Source organism: Condylostylus longicornis, unplaced genomic scaffold (genome assembly GCF_029603195.1).
Source record: "Condylostylus longicornis isolate FDR11 unplaced genomic scaffold, ASM2960319v2 ptg000003l, whole genome shotgun sequence".
Taxonomy (NCBI): domain Eukaryota; kingdom Metazoa; phylum Arthropoda; class Insecta; order Diptera; family Dolichopodidae; genus Condylostylus; species Condylostylus longicornis.
The window spans coordinates 282,235-300,786 of NW_026577972.1; the positions used below are offsets into that span (position 1 = coordinate 282,235).

At 26.9% G+C, this 18,552-nt stretch overlaps 1 long non-coding RNA gene across 1 annotated transcript in view; it reads left to right on the forward strand.

Moving 5' to 3' along the window:
- Window positions 1-2,243: 2,243 nt before the first annotated feature.
- The window catches only part of LOC129606818 (uncharacterized), a 34,329-nt gene continuing 18,020 nt past the window's right edge, over window positions 2,244-18,552 (forward strand). The window contains exons 1-2 of the long non-coding RNA XR_008696775.1: window positions 2,244-2,434; window positions 6,809-7,176. This is a non-coding gene — a long non-coding RNA (uncharacterized LOC129606818). The remainder of the gene's footprint in view (window positions 2,435-6,808; window positions 7,177-18,552) is intronic.

The window sequence follows — 18,552 nt, forward strand, 5'->3', positions numbered from 1 at the left end:
AAATTTTTTAACATTTAAAATTATTTTTGAAATCCTAAAACTTATATAAATTTTTTTTGTACTTCCGTTTATTTTTTAAATATTTGCTTACATACATATATAGATATATTTTTGACTGTGAACAGAATTTATTTAATTGTAAATACAATTAGGCAATCAGTTAATGAATTATCAAAATTTTTGTAAAGAGAAAAATATTTGATTAACATTTTATTTATGGCAGGTTCAAGTTTGCTTCAAAACTTGGTGTGATTGTGTTGTTATTTTTTAATTATGAACTAAAAATAGAATATACTTTTTATTTCAAAAAACTAACTATTTTAAAACTATGATCCGAAAATTTAGCAAAATTTGGCTTAAAATTTTGATTTTATAAATATAGCTCATAAAATTTTGCAAGAGTATGGCAGTACGAAAAATAAAATATAAAAAAAAACAATTACAGAAAAATAGAGATTAAATATTAATATAACTTTATGCTTCCAGGGTTACCACCGAACAAGAAAATAATTTCAATTGTCATCAAAAAAGTTAATGAAACGAAATAAAATGTTACTTATTATAAATTCTTTTAATTAGAAATCTCACTGAGGGCTCAGGCAGATATGGTGTTTTTAAATTTGTAACTGCTTAATAGCTTATGCATTTGTATTCCATATTTTTCTTACATTCAAGCGCGCACACATGCATATGCAATTGGTTAATCAAACACTTTGTAATTTCAATTTTTACAAACTGATTAAAGTTTTCTAGTTAACGCGATTGATTTGGGTTGGCGTAATATTTTTAATTGCTTACTTTAATTAATCAAGTAGTAATTGCAAAACTAAAAATTCCATATTTTCCCGAAACATAAAACTGAATTCATTGGTTCTACGTTTTCAAATTGAACCGATTTTTTTTTTTATTATAGTTTATTTGATAAATTTTTACACAATATAGTAGTTTGTAAATTTGGTAGTGCAATATTATTTAGTAGTACATTTGTAATCTCCGCACAAAAATGAATTTGAATTGTGTATTTTTAGTAATTACAGTTATCTATTTATTCATGAGTTACAATCACTCACCAATGTTTGTATACAAAAAATTTGCTTAGCTAAAAAAGTTAAGCAGAATACCTTTTTATTTTCATTTCTATACACATAAGAATTTTGGAGAGAGAAAAAGAGTACGCAGTAGATGTCCACCTGTTGTTCTAGAATGTATTTTAAAAGCTGTAGTTATTTAGTTTCATTACATTTATTGTAATAAATATAAGCTATGAAATTTTTGTTTCAATTTTGTCTTTAAAAATTTAAAACGCATATCTCTTATGAATATATACACATACACACGTATCGGTAATACGCATTTTTTTTTTATAAATTCCTTAATTTCTATACCTCGTGTAACTTGCGGCTTGACGTGAGATTAGCTCGAAAGTCAAGCTGAGTTTTTACAAAAAAAAGCTGAGCTTAAAAACCCGAAAACGGCGTTTAGCTATCAACTTTCAAATCATTATTAACAAGTAAGCGACTCGAGTGAAGCCGGCTTCAAGTCAGGTAACGTTTATATAGACATAATAATAAGCTTAAGGCAGCCATATAAACGGGGTACATGCATATTACTACGTCATATTGTGTATCTATCTACCTTAAATATGTAGGTATGTACTTTATACACAGTATGAAATTTTAAATTTATAACTGTTGCTTTCATACATTCGAATGCATTTACCTAAGTTTTATGAAATGAAAAATAAATTTTGTTGTTATCAAAATAAAAATAACGAAATAATTTACCTAACTTAATTTAATTTTATTTAAGTTTTATGATTTTGACACATTCGTTACAATATTTTGTTTCTTTCTTGTCTACACAACTCTTATTCCCATCTATTTAAAGAAAAATCGAATATTTTAAGAATTTCAAGTGGCTGACAAGCAAACGAAAAATAATGGAATGGAACGAGTCGAACCACTTCTAAGAGAAATATATTTTACTTTGGTTACAAGCTAGCCGTACAGAAAATTACCGAAAATATATGGCATCCCTGCTGATACTTATAAAATATGTTAACGTGCAAAATATGAAATTAAAAAAAAGGAAAAAAAAAAGTACTTTATAGTTGTCTTGCTTCTTCTGCGTTCATTTTGGATAATTTTCACTTTTCGTTCTGTCTTTTTTAAATATATATTTTTAGCTGGCCTACTCTAGCAGCTCTAATAGCATGTTAGCTAAACCCGATTAATGTCAAAGAAAAAATATGTATTAAATTTTTTTGTTGTTTTTGTTTCTTCTCTCATTTTATAACGTTAGTGTGAATGAAACTTTCAACATGGTCGGTGTAGCGACGACGACGACGGAGTATAACACTTGAATAGGAAAAAAAAGAAGAAAAACAAGAAAAAGAGAAAAATAATAAAACGAATAATAAATTTGGCTTTGTTGTGTTTGTGTTTCTTAAATATTTTTTTAAAATAAAAAAAAAATTATTAAAAATTTTTTAGTTTGTTCTCGTTCAATATATATTTTTTTTTACTGTGTACAAAAAAATCTTTTTATAAAAATTTTAAAAGTTTTAATTTTGTTGAAAATTATAAAAATTTTTGGTGCTGTTCTACAAAAAAAGAAAAAAATAGAAAAAAAAAATCTGAAAAGCTGATTTTTTTTTTTAATTCCTTAATTTCGACATTTTTATTTTTTTCTCCCAAAATTGTATTAAAATTTAATTGAAAATTTTATTTTAAAATTTGCAATTTTAGTAATTCAATTTTATATATATACATTTTTTATAGAAGGTTTTGTAAAACAAATTGCAATAAAATTGAATTGAAAATATTTTTTTTTAATGAAAAAGCGAAAAAAAATCAATATTAAAAAAAGAAAAACGTGTAAAAGAAATTTTTTTTTAATAAAAATTGAAAATTTTGAATAATTTTTATTTGAAAATTGAATAGAAAAAAAGAACAAATTTAATTTCCAAATTAAAAAAAAAACTTATTTAATAAAGAAAAAAAAGTAAAATTTAACATCCGTATATTCATACATACAAAAATACACATATATGTATATTTATAGTTTTCTATTATATATAAAAATCTATTTATATATATGAATCCGTGTAATTTATATATATATAAATTATATAAAACTTGAGAATATACCGTTGTAATATTGTATATGCAATATATATATCCTTATATATACGTAATTGATGTGTATATATGTTGCATATACAGAAGTAGAACCGCGGTAGTGCAGAACAGTGACAGTTTTTTAAATATTTTTCTCTCGTACTTTCCTCCCGTATATATGCACGCACGTATACACATATACATTTGTGGTGGCTTTGCTGCGATATGTGGTGATGGTTTTTTTGTATATCTGCAATATAAAAAATAATTAAAAAGATGAATTTGAAAAAAGAAAAAATATAATAAAAGTTTTGCTCTCTCTCTCTTTATCCATATCTGTATGTACGTACATACAAACATGCATACATAAAATGTGCCTATATAGTCTATACCTGAATGCATAAATATAATGTATGTAATATTTTTTTTGTTTTCATTTTTTAAATTGTATACTTGATTAGGTACTTAATATATATAATTTTTTATTGTAACTATATAATGTAACTATATGTATATATTTAAGTGTATATGCATGTATATATATATGTATATAGGTATTTAATAAAATATATATTATTGTGTTTTATAAAAAAAAAATTTTATTTGCACTTGCGATATTAATTTGTGAGTTTTTCCTTTTTTATTATTGAAACTTAAAATCATTTAATTTAATTTCAAAAATTAAAAAAAAAATCAATTAAATATAAAAAAAATATTTAAAAAGGCGCGCTGCTACACATTTATTTCCTAATCACAAATTATTATAAGGTTTTTAACATCCATTTACTACATATTTTATGTGTTAACTTTCAATCATTCATAATGTGTGGTACCAATCCAGTTAAAAATTTCGTTCGTAAAGGGTGTAAAAAAATTGAAATTTTTCGGGAAAAATAGAATTAAATATTTAAAGGCTCTTCAATTTCTATAATTATGAAAAAAAAAAAAGGTTTTTACCTAAAGTGCTCACTAAAATTTTGTACCTAAATGCTTGCTAAAATTGTTTTAAAATAAAAAAAAAACAAGGAATGTGTGGTTTAAGCGCTGTGTGTCAAAAAGAGAGAGAGAGTGTTATTATTTTTACTTCTATTACCGACCGCATTGCATACAATTAGGGAGGTAATGTGATGGAAACAAATTTTGCATATCGAATTTTCGGTGGGAATGCACTTCCCCATAGTAGGGAAGCATAAATAAATTACTTTTATAGAGATTTCGGTTCTCTGTGTGCGCGCGTGTATCTCAAGTTGGATTTGATCAACTTTTGGGATATATCACAGCTCTGGAACTGAACTTTTTTGCGAGTCAATTTTTTTGAAGTTTAATATTCGAATTGACATTTTTTACCACATTTACGGAAAGAATTGATGGAATTTTTTGAAATTTGATATTTGAGATCTGAATGTCACCGTAACTACGTAACTAGTTACATTTTCAGAGGATTCGGGTGACAGAAAGCGAAAATTTACAAAGTTTACACTTTTCTAGGCATGTTAGCTAAACATTTGCTAAGTTCCTTAAAATTGATTCAAAAGATTATTGAAATCAAAACTGACTTACAACCACATCATTTTTTACCTAAACGTATATTTCTTGTTAATTTGCATAATGCGAAAAATATAGTAGGATTTCATTATTATTACAACATTAGACAACAAGAATCAACAGGAAATTTTAGTTCTTGGAAAAAAAAGCAATTACATAGGTACATATAAATTCTTTGCATTATTTTGCTCTGATCTCTGTTTCTTATAAAACATTAGAGTACATATACATACATAATCACAATGGTTGTATCTACATAATATTTAACATATATATGTATATTTTAACAAAAAAATTCCCAGAAATAAGTTTTTTATAAAAATTGTAATTTTTTAGACTACTTTTTTTTGCGTTTTAAAAATTTTCCGTAAATCGATTTTTTTCCCGCAAAAAGGGACTTTGGTTTAGTTTTTGAATTTCGTAAAACCGAAATTCCGTATAATGAGCTTCCGTTAAGCGAGGCATGGGTGTATTGTGTTACATTGTTCAATGTTATTGAAAAAAAAAACAAGTTTGGTGTAAAATTAACTTTTACAGTACTCTATTATCCTCAATAAGTCCTTAACGAGATTAGGTAGCTTGATTGCCAAGTCTTTCAGCTGTACTAAAATTGGACCAAGCTCCTGTGTTACGTGACTTAGGAAATTAAGGTTTTTTAAAATTGAAAATTTAAAATTTCAAACTTTTTGAACTTCAAAAATATGTGATTCCGAGATCTGAACAGATTATAATTAATGTAGATCATAAAAAAATAATAAGAAAGGTACAGATAAGAAAGCTCTTATTCTGAGGTTTCCAAATCGTATTTAATAATAGTTGTTTTGCACAGGCACGGAGTTATACTTAACATTTCAAAAAGTAAAAAAAATTAGTTGAAATTGACTTTAAGCCCCTATAGCTCCGAATCTGTTGAACTGTGAGTATCGTCTCTATACAAAAGTTTTTCTAATCATGAGGGCCTGTGCAATGGTATATAGCGGTGCACTTTGATAGGAAACACCCTGTATAAGCCTGTTTAAGGTACCTAGACCAATTTTTTTTTTTTATTTCAAGCCTTTTTGAGAAGTTATTATTTATAATAATTTTTTATAATAGTTTTGTTTAATTTTTTTTTTTATATTTTAAGGGGATAGAAAAATTTTATGAATGAAATGGAGTTAGGTATACAAAAATGTGAATTTATTTTATAACGAAGAAAATAAAGTCGAAGAAGGGAAGGGATCAACACGAGTTTTGTATTTTCAAATTTAATTGGAATTTAAAATTTTTTTGCCATATCTTGGCTGCGGATCATAAGAATTAAGATTGCTTTTGTATTGACAATTGCTTTTGTATTCGATTATTTTATTTTAATAAATATAAATTACTTTTGAACATATTTTGGAATTAAATTAGATCTAAAGTATGTACAAGATACAAAACTTTTAAAACTTTTCAATGCTTCTATAACCTGACTGCAAGGATTTTATTAAATAAATACCTTTATTCTTATCTTTTTTTTTGGTTTTAGTCTTCTTTTGATCATTTTATATAATTTTTATTTTTCTTTTTTTATCGTAATACGGTAAGAAAAGCATAATTATTCTAATTCGAAGTTTTATTAGTTTTATTATTTTTATTATTTTTATTTGAATTGCACGCACATCTTTAGTTCATTCTCTGATTTGGTGTATTATTAAAAATCATTTTCACTTTATGACTATGAAGAATGTTGTCTACCTTTTCTCTTTCTGGCCAATTAATATTTCTTTCCCATAGTTATAATACTTTTAACTACTTAAATAAAATTTAACAGCCCATTGAAGATAAACCCTTCTTTTCATTCTTTGTATAGACCGTATAGGTATGCATTGCTGAATCTGTCGGACAATTTTATTTTGGTAGTTAGGTGGGTAACCTACCAGCTTCTATTATTGTATCTGCTATGCTAATCTAAATATCTAATATTTAAATTGAAGATGAATTTTTTGCCTTTTTTAACGTAAATTTAATATGCTATTATTATTAAATTCAAATGTACATTTGATCTGTGAACGAATGGCATTGCAAACTGGGAAATAAAGAGTATTATATATTAATGTTATGTAAATATGTATGTATGAGTGTATTTTGGATAAATTATTAATTAAAAATATTTTTAATAGAATTTAAGTAAAGCAAAATATAATTTTATTTATTATGGATAGTGTAAAAATGTAAATTACGAAAAGGATTAAAATTATTTTTTATTTAATTAGAAAAATCAATGATATTTATTAAAAAAAAATATTTTAACAATTAAAAAAAATAAAATATATTTATTTAGAGTGGTACACAAATAATATTGTATTAAAAATATAAAAACAAAACAATAAAAAAATATAACACTATAAAACAATTTTTATAAAAAAAATTTGACAGATGAAATTTAACTTTTCAACTATAAATGAAGAAAAGAAGCAAGAAACCTTTTAAAGTAAGACAACTCATATACGTTTAGAGAAAAAAAACACTTATTTGAGCTAAAATTCAGGTAAATTTTCAATATTTTTTAATTTCCAAATATATGTAAACTTTATTAAGTTCTCCTTGGTTTTTGAAGGATTGCAATTGCAGAAGAATAATGCCGCATAATTCTGTAGCGCTAATACATATTCGTTTCTCTATCCCAAGTAGCAATTATAATAATATTTCTATGCCTTTATTTTTCACTTGAAATTTTAGACACCGTTTACACATCAAACAAAGTTTATTAACTTTTAACTCTTTTTAATTTTAAATTATTTAAAATCAAAGGAATTTACTTTTTTGACATTTTATTATTTTTTTTTCAAAAGATTTATTATTCAATTAAATTGTAGCATACCAGTAATTTTCTTATCTATCCTCGTCATTTTATTTTTTTATTTCTCTCCAAAAGTTTTGCTTTTTTTGATTATATATTTACATATCAAATTAACCAGCTTATACAATTTTCTGAGATGTACAATTTGAAAAAATAATTCTGTATTTTTATGTAAGTTTCCATTCCTTTTATGATTAAGATTCTTGTCGTACAAAACGAATTAAATTACGTCTCCCTTTAATTTGTCCTCAAAATAAAATTTTTACTAAGTCAAATATCATAATATTGTAACAGTCAGTAATGAGATTTGTGGCAGAAAATTTAAAATTTCCGGCATTGGCAGGTTCCAAATATATAAAAAATTCCAAAATTTACAAATATCGGAAAATTGTGGCTCAGATCAAATTGACTGTAAGATCGAAAATAAAGAGCAAACAAATGCGTGTAAAGCAAGTACCTGATAGTAACTTTAAGTCGCGTGGTTCCGTAATTTTAACCGTTTGTTTATATGCAGAAAAAGTCTGGTACCTTTTTTTTCAACAGGCTGTAGCTCGAAAACGAGTATATCTGCACCTTTAAATTTTCAAATTTGCCAATATTGGCACACTTACTTTGAATAATAGCCTATCACTGATGAGATAGTATTAGGTACGTACATAATATTATATGTAACTTAATTACTTAAGTATATATAAAAAGTCAAAGAGTATTAAAAAAAAAAAGCAAGAAAAAAAGGTTTGTAGAGAGGGTCTGTGTAAAATGCGCAAACGTGTTATGTGTGTACTTTTTCTTTTCTGTTTATTTATTTCCATTTTCATCAATTTTTATTTTTTTGTGTGTGTTGTCCGGCTCTTTATTAAAGAAACCAATTTTATATTATGTGATGCTGTAATATTGCTGTTAGGTTTGCCATCGTGGTAATTTTCTACCATAAGTGGAAATTTTTTATTTTCGTTTGGTAACTTTGTAGCTCTTACGCAAATTTTAAAATTCTTGATACTGGGATTCTTGAATTATCTACTTTTGCTCATTTCACAACAAAAAAAACTGTTGCTTCCAGATTACTTTGGTCTTAATATTGAAAATAACTTTTTGTTTAGTTGAAAACTGTTAACAAAAAACTACTTTCTTTTAAAATATTGTTCTTGCAAAAGTTATTGTAAATGAAATTTTTATTTGCCACAAAAAAAAAATAAATCGTTGCGTCGATTTTTCCCATTTAAGTATTCAAAATTAATCAAACACAACGAATTATAAATATTAAAGGAAGGAGCATCTTTGTTTCTATCTCGCTTACACTCCTTATAAAGATAATATTTTTAAAAGTATCTTGAAAAAAAATCATAGTGAAACCAAAAACCACAGGTAAGTCTCTTTCTTCGCTCCGAGCATTGTCAAAATGAAATTAACATTAAATGCCAAATGCTGTTGTTTTTTTTCTTAGAAAATTACGCGCCGCAGTATAAAAAGTAAACAAAGAAAATTTTGTTTTTTACTGATAAAATTAATGCAGTTCGTAAATAAAAAATCTCAAAACTTTTTTTTATAATAAAGCTGGGTGACACCACTGGTTTGTACTGTAGCATTTTTCCGTTAAACAAGGGAAAATACTGCTTTTAAATACAGTGTATGTATACCTACCACAGTATTAAAATTATTTTGATTCATTAACGAAACGATTTTTAGGATTGCATATATTTGGGATGAACGATTTATGTCGTCTTTGAAATAAAGCAAAAATTAATATAAAGATGGGTTAATTTAATGCTCGTTTTTAAGGGTTAATTGCGTGAGTTAAGAAAAGTAATTGTATTTTTTAATGTCATGGAATTTACCGTTAGCTTTTTGCGTTTATAGAAATTTGAAAAAAACTTGCTGTTTCGGAAATATAAGGCGTCAAAAATTCAAATTTTACAAATTTCAATAGGCGATAACTTGAGAGGGGGTGGAGATGGAAAAAAAAATCCTTCTAACGAAATAAAGTATTTATTAGTATTTAAAAGCTGCTGGCTCCACCAAACTGGGGTCTAGAAGAAAAACAACTTCAAAAATTTGGAAAAAACAGGTTTTAGATAACGGTAAATTTAAACGGCCATTTTGTTTTTTTAAAGTTTGACTATAGTATGCCACGATAGAAGAAGCAAGGAACTGCCTTTCTGCGTTTGCAAATTTGAAAAATGCTTATTGTTTCACTGCAACAAATAGTTAAAAAATGGCATTTTTAGGGTTTTGGGGGGTATAACTTCTAGAGCGGGAGAGACACGTAAAAATTTTGTTCTACGGCAATAAGTTTCTAGTAAAGATATACGCACATATAAAATTTCAGCTTTCTATCTTCAAGGGTGTATAAATTTTGTAAACAGACACACGGACAGACGAACGGACGGGCAGATAGAGTGAAATTAATAAGCACTTTTTTTAATTTTTTTTTTGGAAAAGTGCTAAAAACTCATAAAAAAATTATAACAAGTGAAAAAAAGAAAAAAATTTGTTGAAAAAGAAAAAGGTGTATAATTCTAAATTGTTATTCCCATTTGTAAAAACAAATAGTTTTATTACACCATATATATGTGAATATTATTGATTTCAATAATTAAAAGAAATATTAATTCAATAGCGCTTTGAATAATTCACAATTTCTAATTTTATCAAGTTTTTAATTTTGCAAAGAAAATATGTTTTTGTTTTAAATTAAAATTACTGCGGATAACATCATTTTAGCAGGGCCGGATGATTTTTAAGCAAAAAGAGTTTGTGTTTGATAAAATGTAGCATACAAAAAAATATTTTAAATTATTTTTTTTTGGATAATTACAGTTTCCTAAAAATGATGAAATGAGATATATTTCCCTTTATAGAGTGAAGATTTGGTCACCAAAGAAATACATGAAGACGTCCCCCAATGGCGTTGAATTCAGTAAGTAAAATAAAATATTAGCGTGAATTATTTGGATTCTAAAATATTTTGTTTCAGAATTAATTAGTATGTGAAGCTTAATTGAAATAAATAAGAAAGAATACGACAACATACCATCTACTTCAGTGAGTAATAACCACCATATTAATTAAAATTTGTTAAAAATTATACTGCTTTAGACTCATTAAGATTTATATGAATTATTAAGATTTATTGTCATTAATATTGTTTAGTAAAATTGTCAAACAAAACTAATAATAGATATAAAAAATTTTTAACAAATTATGATCATTTGCAATTTATAAAATAAATTTATTTAAAGAGAAAAAAACAATTTGGTTTTTTTTTACATATATCTAAAATGAAAAAATATTTTGGAATATTTTTTAGTTTTTACTTTAAAAAAACTTATCCTTCTTACAGACAAGAAAATAAATATATATACTCTACTGTTACGACTTTGACAATGCTCGGAGCAAAGTAAGACAACTAGAACAAATTTGGCTTCATTGTTTTTTTCAAGATGCTTTATTTCTTAATTGTTGATCATACATGCATGTCTTGTTTAAAGAATTATATTAAGGTAAGGAGAATCAATATCCATTATGTTTAATCAGAATAAGATATTTTAACGAGTATACTAAATACAATAAGAAAGCTTATGTGAAAGGTTGAACTAAAACTTTCAACATAAATGTCTTCTACATGATAGAAGAACGTAGAATTATATTTTTTAGCAAGATGCCGGTCTGACCGTCTGTCTTGTACTCTTTTGTCAAACTGCGAACTTGTTTGTCTAATTCAATTTCAACTAACTGACGACTAATTTTTTCGTAGAAATATAATGTCATAAATTAAACCTCAACTACGAGCTTAATTTACATTTTTTTTTTACAGTAGATGTGTTAACTAAAGACTTGGTTGTTTTATTAAAATTTGAAAGAAATTTCAAGGAAATTTTTGTTATCTTACGCAACATTTTCATGAAACTAAAAAGTACACTTTTTCGTGACCACAATTTGCGGCAATCAAATAAAATTTTAAAATTTGGTCCACATGTCACCATGTAGTAGCGCTACCAAATTAAAAGAAACGCATTATTTTGGTAGCGTTTTTCTTAATTTGATAACTTTTTAAAACGAAAGTGGTAATTGCTTTTGTTCTTTTCTCCCGACAATCCTGATTTTCTTTTTTCGTTTTTTCATATATATATTTTTTTTTTTCAAATTTTTTTTCATATTCATATTTTTTTTGTGAATAAAACAAGTTTTTATTTTATGTTTTTCTAGTTTAATTTCTAATAAAATAATTTTGCAATCTTTTTATATATGTATATAAGTATATGCATACAAGGTAAATCCAACTAAAACTGTTATTCAGTAGGATACTTTTTTCGATTCAGAATTTGAGAACGTTAAAGATTATGTTAAACACATAAAAACAAACGTGAAGAATACAATATTATTGTCGTCTCACATTAAATGAATGGGGATTTTTGACAATTTTGTTTTAATTTTTGTTTTTGATCACCTTCGATAAATCCAAACCGCAAAATCTGGTCAAAATATACATATATATATATATATATTTGTATATATATATATATATATATATATATATATACCTATATGTCGGAAGGCCACGACATTTGCATACTGTTCCAAACGCGCTATGTTTCATGGCAGAGTTCCTTATCTCCTCACTTACCTGGTGACATCCAGATCCCTATGAATATCACTATTGCGCACATACAAGGGAGCACCACATTACTAAGGACCTTTTTCTGGGAAGTTTGTATTTGTTTGATGTATGTTTGCTTAACACAACCTCATAGCTGCAAGCCATACTTCCATATAGGCTTTATCATTTGGTTATATATCAACACCTTATTGTATGTTGACAATCCAGACCCATGACCTAGGAGCCAATAGTTTTTCTATATTTGTGTTCTAATTCTATTCTTTTTTTCTTTTTATGTTCTTTCCATCTGAGCCGGACCTAGATATTTCGCTTTGTTTTGGTTGATACTTTAGCATCATTCAAACTCCATTATGGTGGGTTCACTAAATTTTTGTTTGTTAAATCCACATGTACTGGTTTACTTTCATTTAGCCTTGTTTTCCATGTATTCGTCCATTTACCTATATTGTATTTTTTTTGTTGATTCTTCAATACTTAATTCCACTGCCAATATTTCTGTGCCGTCGGTCAATGTAGCCCAAGTTATGCCTTATAAATCTGTCAAATCGTTTGTATAAAGCACGTATTTCCCTAAGCGTAAAGTACTCGTCGTCCTGTTTGATTCGAAAAAGCCTGTTAGATTAATATGATTCAGGTAACTCCACGAATTGCAAAGGTATCAATTTATTAAGTTTAAATAATAAAACGGCGTGCCAAATATTATCGAGCGCAACTTTTGAAGAAAACTTATACATCCCAACTTTCGAAGAAAAGTTTTCGAAACCAAGAAACCGAATGGCTTTCTTTAGTTCTCTACCTCTAGTTGAAATCAATCTAGAGCCCCAATTTACATGTTTGGCATTATATTCACCTCCCAGTAAAAATTGATTTCCTCTCGCGCGCATAGAAGGTGCTTAAAAATATTCTTTTTTATGTTACATCCCGGAGGACGATATACTGAACCAACATTGAAGTTCGACTTGGGAGACTCAATTTTAATCACAACAAGTTGAACCTCCTCAGCCTCTATTTTGAATTCCTCATGATATTTTTTGGTTTCCCTAATTAAAATAGTACTACCTATTCTTGAATGATTACAACGTAGGTTGTTCTATAGCAGCTATAACCCAGTTTCTCCAAGTCTTTCCCCAAATGTATTTCTGACAACAAATATACGTTGATATTTTCAGCTCTAAGGAAAACCTGTAATTCGTACCTTCTATTTAGAACGCCATTTGCATTCCACGTATCAATTCGCATTTTATTTACTCACATTTTTCATAAATCAAAATTTTCCATTTTTTCATAATTCAATATCCTTGTCTTTCTTAGGTCTTTTATCTATATAATTTTCTGCCATTTTGAAGGCCATTTGTGAGTATGTAAAACCATTTTTTACCTTATTTGATGTAAAAGCATTAATCGTCGAGGGTCCCTCCATGATTACTCAGGACCCGCTTAGGCAGATTCCCTTTCATTCTCCTTTTTTGTAATTCCTTATCTACTAAACAGCCTAGGTATTTAGCCCCTCTCCGGCAAAATCTTTGTATGACCGAACCTTTGGCATCTCTTGCATTGTGGGATGGATCAATTATTTCTAAAAGGCTCAACTTTTACTCTTATGTACTGAAGATATTCTGTTTTACATATTTTATTTATATCTTCGGTATGATAGAAGGAAAATATAAAAAGGGACAACTTTTTAATAGTATTTATATCATTTTCTTTTAATTTTTCATTTTATTTATGACTTCCACGCATTTGAATCCCCTTTGGGGATTATTAGCGAATTTAATATGCTGTGTGGCTCACATGATGGATGTAGATTTCTGACCACTACTTTAATTGGCCTCGTCAATTTATTTTCATATGTATGCCATTCCAAATTGGCCTTATTAACAGTTTCAGTTAATTGTCTATATTCATTTTCATTTTCAACATTTATTTTTAGTTGATCATATTTACATTTCCGTAAATACTTTCGTCGTTGAGGATCCCTATTAGCTAGCTGCGTCTAGTTAGTTGCACTACATACTATTACCGGCGGAGGTTTATGTTTTTTAAGATGAGCGTTCTTCTTTGGTGGAGATTTCTCCACCCAGGTGCTATTAATTTCTAGTGCCGAATAAATTTTTGGTAAACTTTTGGCTTTTCTCTTCTTTGAGTTTCTTTTGGTTTTAAGAATCCAATCGGTTTCTCTAGCCAACTCTTCCTCATTCGTTTCATACACGATCACACCTATGTCTTTTTCGGTGCCATTTGAAATTGCATTATGCTATCCCAGTAATCTTACATTTTCTGTCTTAAGTTTACAGATCTCTTCTATCAGCTCCTTACACAAGTTCTCCAAATCGCTTAAACGCAAATCGACCATTGGACGCTAATGTAACGGGCCCTTTACATTACCTTCAGAGGTTTTACTTTTGTTGTCGTCTTCAGACCTTCTTTCTATATAACCTTCTATGGTTTTTCTTCTAACTTCCCCTATAGGAGAAGACCTTGCAACCCCTGAGCTCTTGCCAAACGGGTTCATTAATTTCGCTAAGTAAAAGAAAAGAAGATGCTAAAATAGATTGAAACAAAAAAGTCTTGGCATCCACTGGTCGCTTGAAGGAGAACTTTCTTAGCTTTAAAATGAGTATACAAAATTGTCATATTTTCCGAGTTATAAAAATTAGAGGGTTTTAAATGAAAAAAGTAAAATTTCGCTAGATGTTTTTGCACGTCTGAAGTCTCTCTATCACCCTGCTTCGGGAATACCATTGAGTTCCGCCACCCTGTATATATGTATGTGTGAATACACACAAATAAAAACTATAAACTTTATAAAAATTTAATTTTGAAATAATTGACTTGAAAATATATTTGAATGCTATTGTTATTATTGTTGTTGTTGTCTGTATAAATACTTTAAAATTTTTATTTTCAATTTGAATCTCTCTCTATTTTATTGTTTCTCAATGCTTCAATGTAAATATTTCAATTATACTGATGGGTGATGGGGGTGATGGGTAGGAACGATGGTGATGGGTAGGAAAAAGAATTACCAGTTTTTTTTTTTGTTATCATTTCAATCGCCACTTCCGAGATTGATTTGAGCTGTAGGCTTTAATAGCATTGTGGAAGAGGAGAAGAACTACATAGTTTCGAAATTCAACTTTAAAAATCTGTTTTTTTTTTCATATATTCGAATTATAGGGTTTTTTTTATTTAATGAGCTTAAAAATTCATATTCGGATTATGAAATTTTAATAAAAAAAAACTCACAACTGGTAATTTGTTAAAATGACACTTTTCTGAAATCTGGATCCTCGCAGAATTATGATCATAATTTATAGTTTTGTAGAGAGACCTATTTTTTAAAATGTCCATTGACACTTCTCATATATTAGCCCAATTTTTTTAATATGTTTTTCAAGATCATAAAATCTTATCAGGCTACATAAAACCTTACCGGTATAAAAACTTAGCCGATGTCTAGAAATTTGTACAAATTTTATATATTTTTTCAACGATATGATCATATTTGTTAAATTTTTTATAAAGTCTTTACTGAGACATATTCGGGAGGCTACAATTCAATGGGGACCAATCTAGTTAATTTTAATATTCATCAATTTCAGTAAAAACACATGCATTTATATTAAATTTCAAGTCCGTAGCTCTTGTCGTTTTCAAATGAACTCCTTCAGAGAACAGATGAGTGCTAGATAATTATGTAGTGCATATTATATTATACATAATACATAGTATGTATTATGTATATCTTAATAAATTTAGATAAAAAAATAATTGCCGACTACCCGAACTACCGAATAAACCATCAAATAATAAAAACCTAAAAATCAAATTGAAGAAAAAAATTCGGGTATTTTTATTTAGCTATGCATTCATTTTAACATATGTATGTATGTATTTACATATTTTTAAAAAAAGAAAACAACCAATTTTTTTTTTAAATTCATTTAAAAAATGAGAGCGTAAAATCGAATATCTACTCAACTTTCAATTCTCAATTATTCTTAAAGTTATAAATAAATTTATACTCAAAACATGCACACATGCATTAAAATATTAAATTGACCTCTAAAAGTTTAATCATTTTGTAGCTCTGCAGTAGCTAAAATATGTATGGATATTTTTTTTTTTTTTGGAGATGATACATTCAGGGACTTTCAGTAGGCGTATTTTGTATGTAGGGTGATGCAGAAACAAGTTAGGAGCAATATACAATCGTTTAGAGGGTCGAAAATAACACTATGTTTTGGAAAATAGTGTTAAATCGGAACCATTTCCGAGTTACAGGAATTTTAAGAAAATTTGATGAAATTGTAACATATCCAACTTTTTTGGTTATGATTTCCGTTCCGAGATAGATGGAACTTCAAGCAAATAGGTTTTTTAATTACAATCAGAGGATTTAAATTAAAAAATAGAGGATTATTTGGTTTCACATGCTCTTTTAAAATTATAAGCATTCGAACTTTGGAAAAATATTTTAGATATAAGCCAAAAAACTTAAATATGTTAAAATTTTATCAAATTTTTTTATTATCTTGTTGTTGATTAACCCTGTATACATTAGCCAATAAGGATATTATAAATTTATAAATTTTGTTTTTCTAATAAAAAAAATTCATGACTACACACTACATGTGAAAAAAGTGTATGTGTGTATTTCAAAATGAGAGGAAAAATCAATTGTGTTAAGTAGTAATGTCGCTTAGTATAATGACATCGTTTGATTTATTCTCTTTTTTTCCTCTTAAGAAATTGACCCTATCCTCTTGGTGGTAATTATGCTGTTCGAACGACGTTTGTATAATCCCTATGATCTTTTATATTCTCTTTGATATTTTTTCGTTTCTCCATGCCTATGTGTGTGTTTGTATATATTATTAAAATATAAAAAAATTTAAATATAGAGTGCCCATTTACACATGGAACTTTTTACACGTCTACAAAAGTATTAAATTAATTTTTGAAAGGACAATGATTAATAAAATGTTTGGATAGGTTTTTATTAGACATACGTCTGTCTAGAAGTAAACTTGAAGACTTTAAACATTGAGAAAATGTCATCATTTTCTCTTATTTTTTTTTAAAAAGTATTGTACTAAACGTTGTATACTAATACCTTAGAAAGCCTTAAAAAACTTCCTTATACCAGATGAACTTATAATTTTAATAATATGCTTTATTCCCGATTTTACAATTAATCATGTGTGTAATTACCGTTTTATTGCAATTTGAAATTCACAGTATTTATAAGTATATTATGCATTTTCATACGAAAAAAAAACTTAAATAAAAATCAAAAAATGTTATTTTATGTTATGGGCGTGATCGCGGTTCTTGCTATTTTACTCGAGAAATGAGAAGAAAGTAAGTGACTTTCATATATTTTTAAAATGTAATTTTCGAGTGAGAAGAATTTTTCGTATTGCGTTTTTGTTTTTAAATGTTTACAATATTTATTCACAATCAATTGGAAAAATTTAGTAATCCCTTTGGAAAATCACATTTTCAATGAACAAGCGAGACAAAAATGCAAGATACACAATCAATCAGCTGTTAATTTCTTTTTACGAAAAATATATTATAGTCATTTAAAATTTAAATCGAATAAAATTTATTCGACTGCTGCATGTGGCATATCCTCAATGGCAAAATTTTTAGGTCCTTTTTTTTTTGAGGATCCTTTGATTTCGAAAAACAAAACCAAAAATCTCTGTCATTACTTTAAATTCTAAATAGATAATTATCACTTTGTGTCACATAGCACAGGCATCTTTATTCTCAAGACTCCGATATATTATATGATACCGTATTTTAATAATATATGGTGTATTCAAAACTGATTATCATACTTTTTGTGAAGAAATATATTCTTATATTAGGTATTTTCGAATAAATTATAAATGTTCATTGTTTGAAAAATAAAAAACGATTAAATATAACAAATATACAGAAATTATTTTATTTTGTTTAAATATTAACAAAATTAAATTTTATATTCTTACAAACTAGTTACTATAATTACCGGTAAAAAATTACATTATAATAAATTACGAGTAACAGAGTATTTTTCAGGTAAAACCAAATAGTTAAAATTGAACATTAGTAGGAAATTGATTAAATTACATTTGCCACAGGCAACTAAATTAAATTTAAAACTCTAAATAAATAAGCTAATAATATTTAAAGCTCTTAAAAATACTTCGTTGGTGTAAAATTCCTTTATATCCATTTATCCTTAATAACCTCGTTCTTTGAAAAAATAAGTGTAGGTTTTGCATTTCCTCTTTTTTTGGGGACTATTGCTCTTGCATCCTTCATCGCAACACCTTCGAGGCATTTCTATTTATATAATAGAATCTTGCTAATTTATTAAGTCATTTTTTTAGTTTAAATAAGCTTTAGTACTATTTTTTGAAAAGCACCTTTGTTTTGTACTAAATATTACT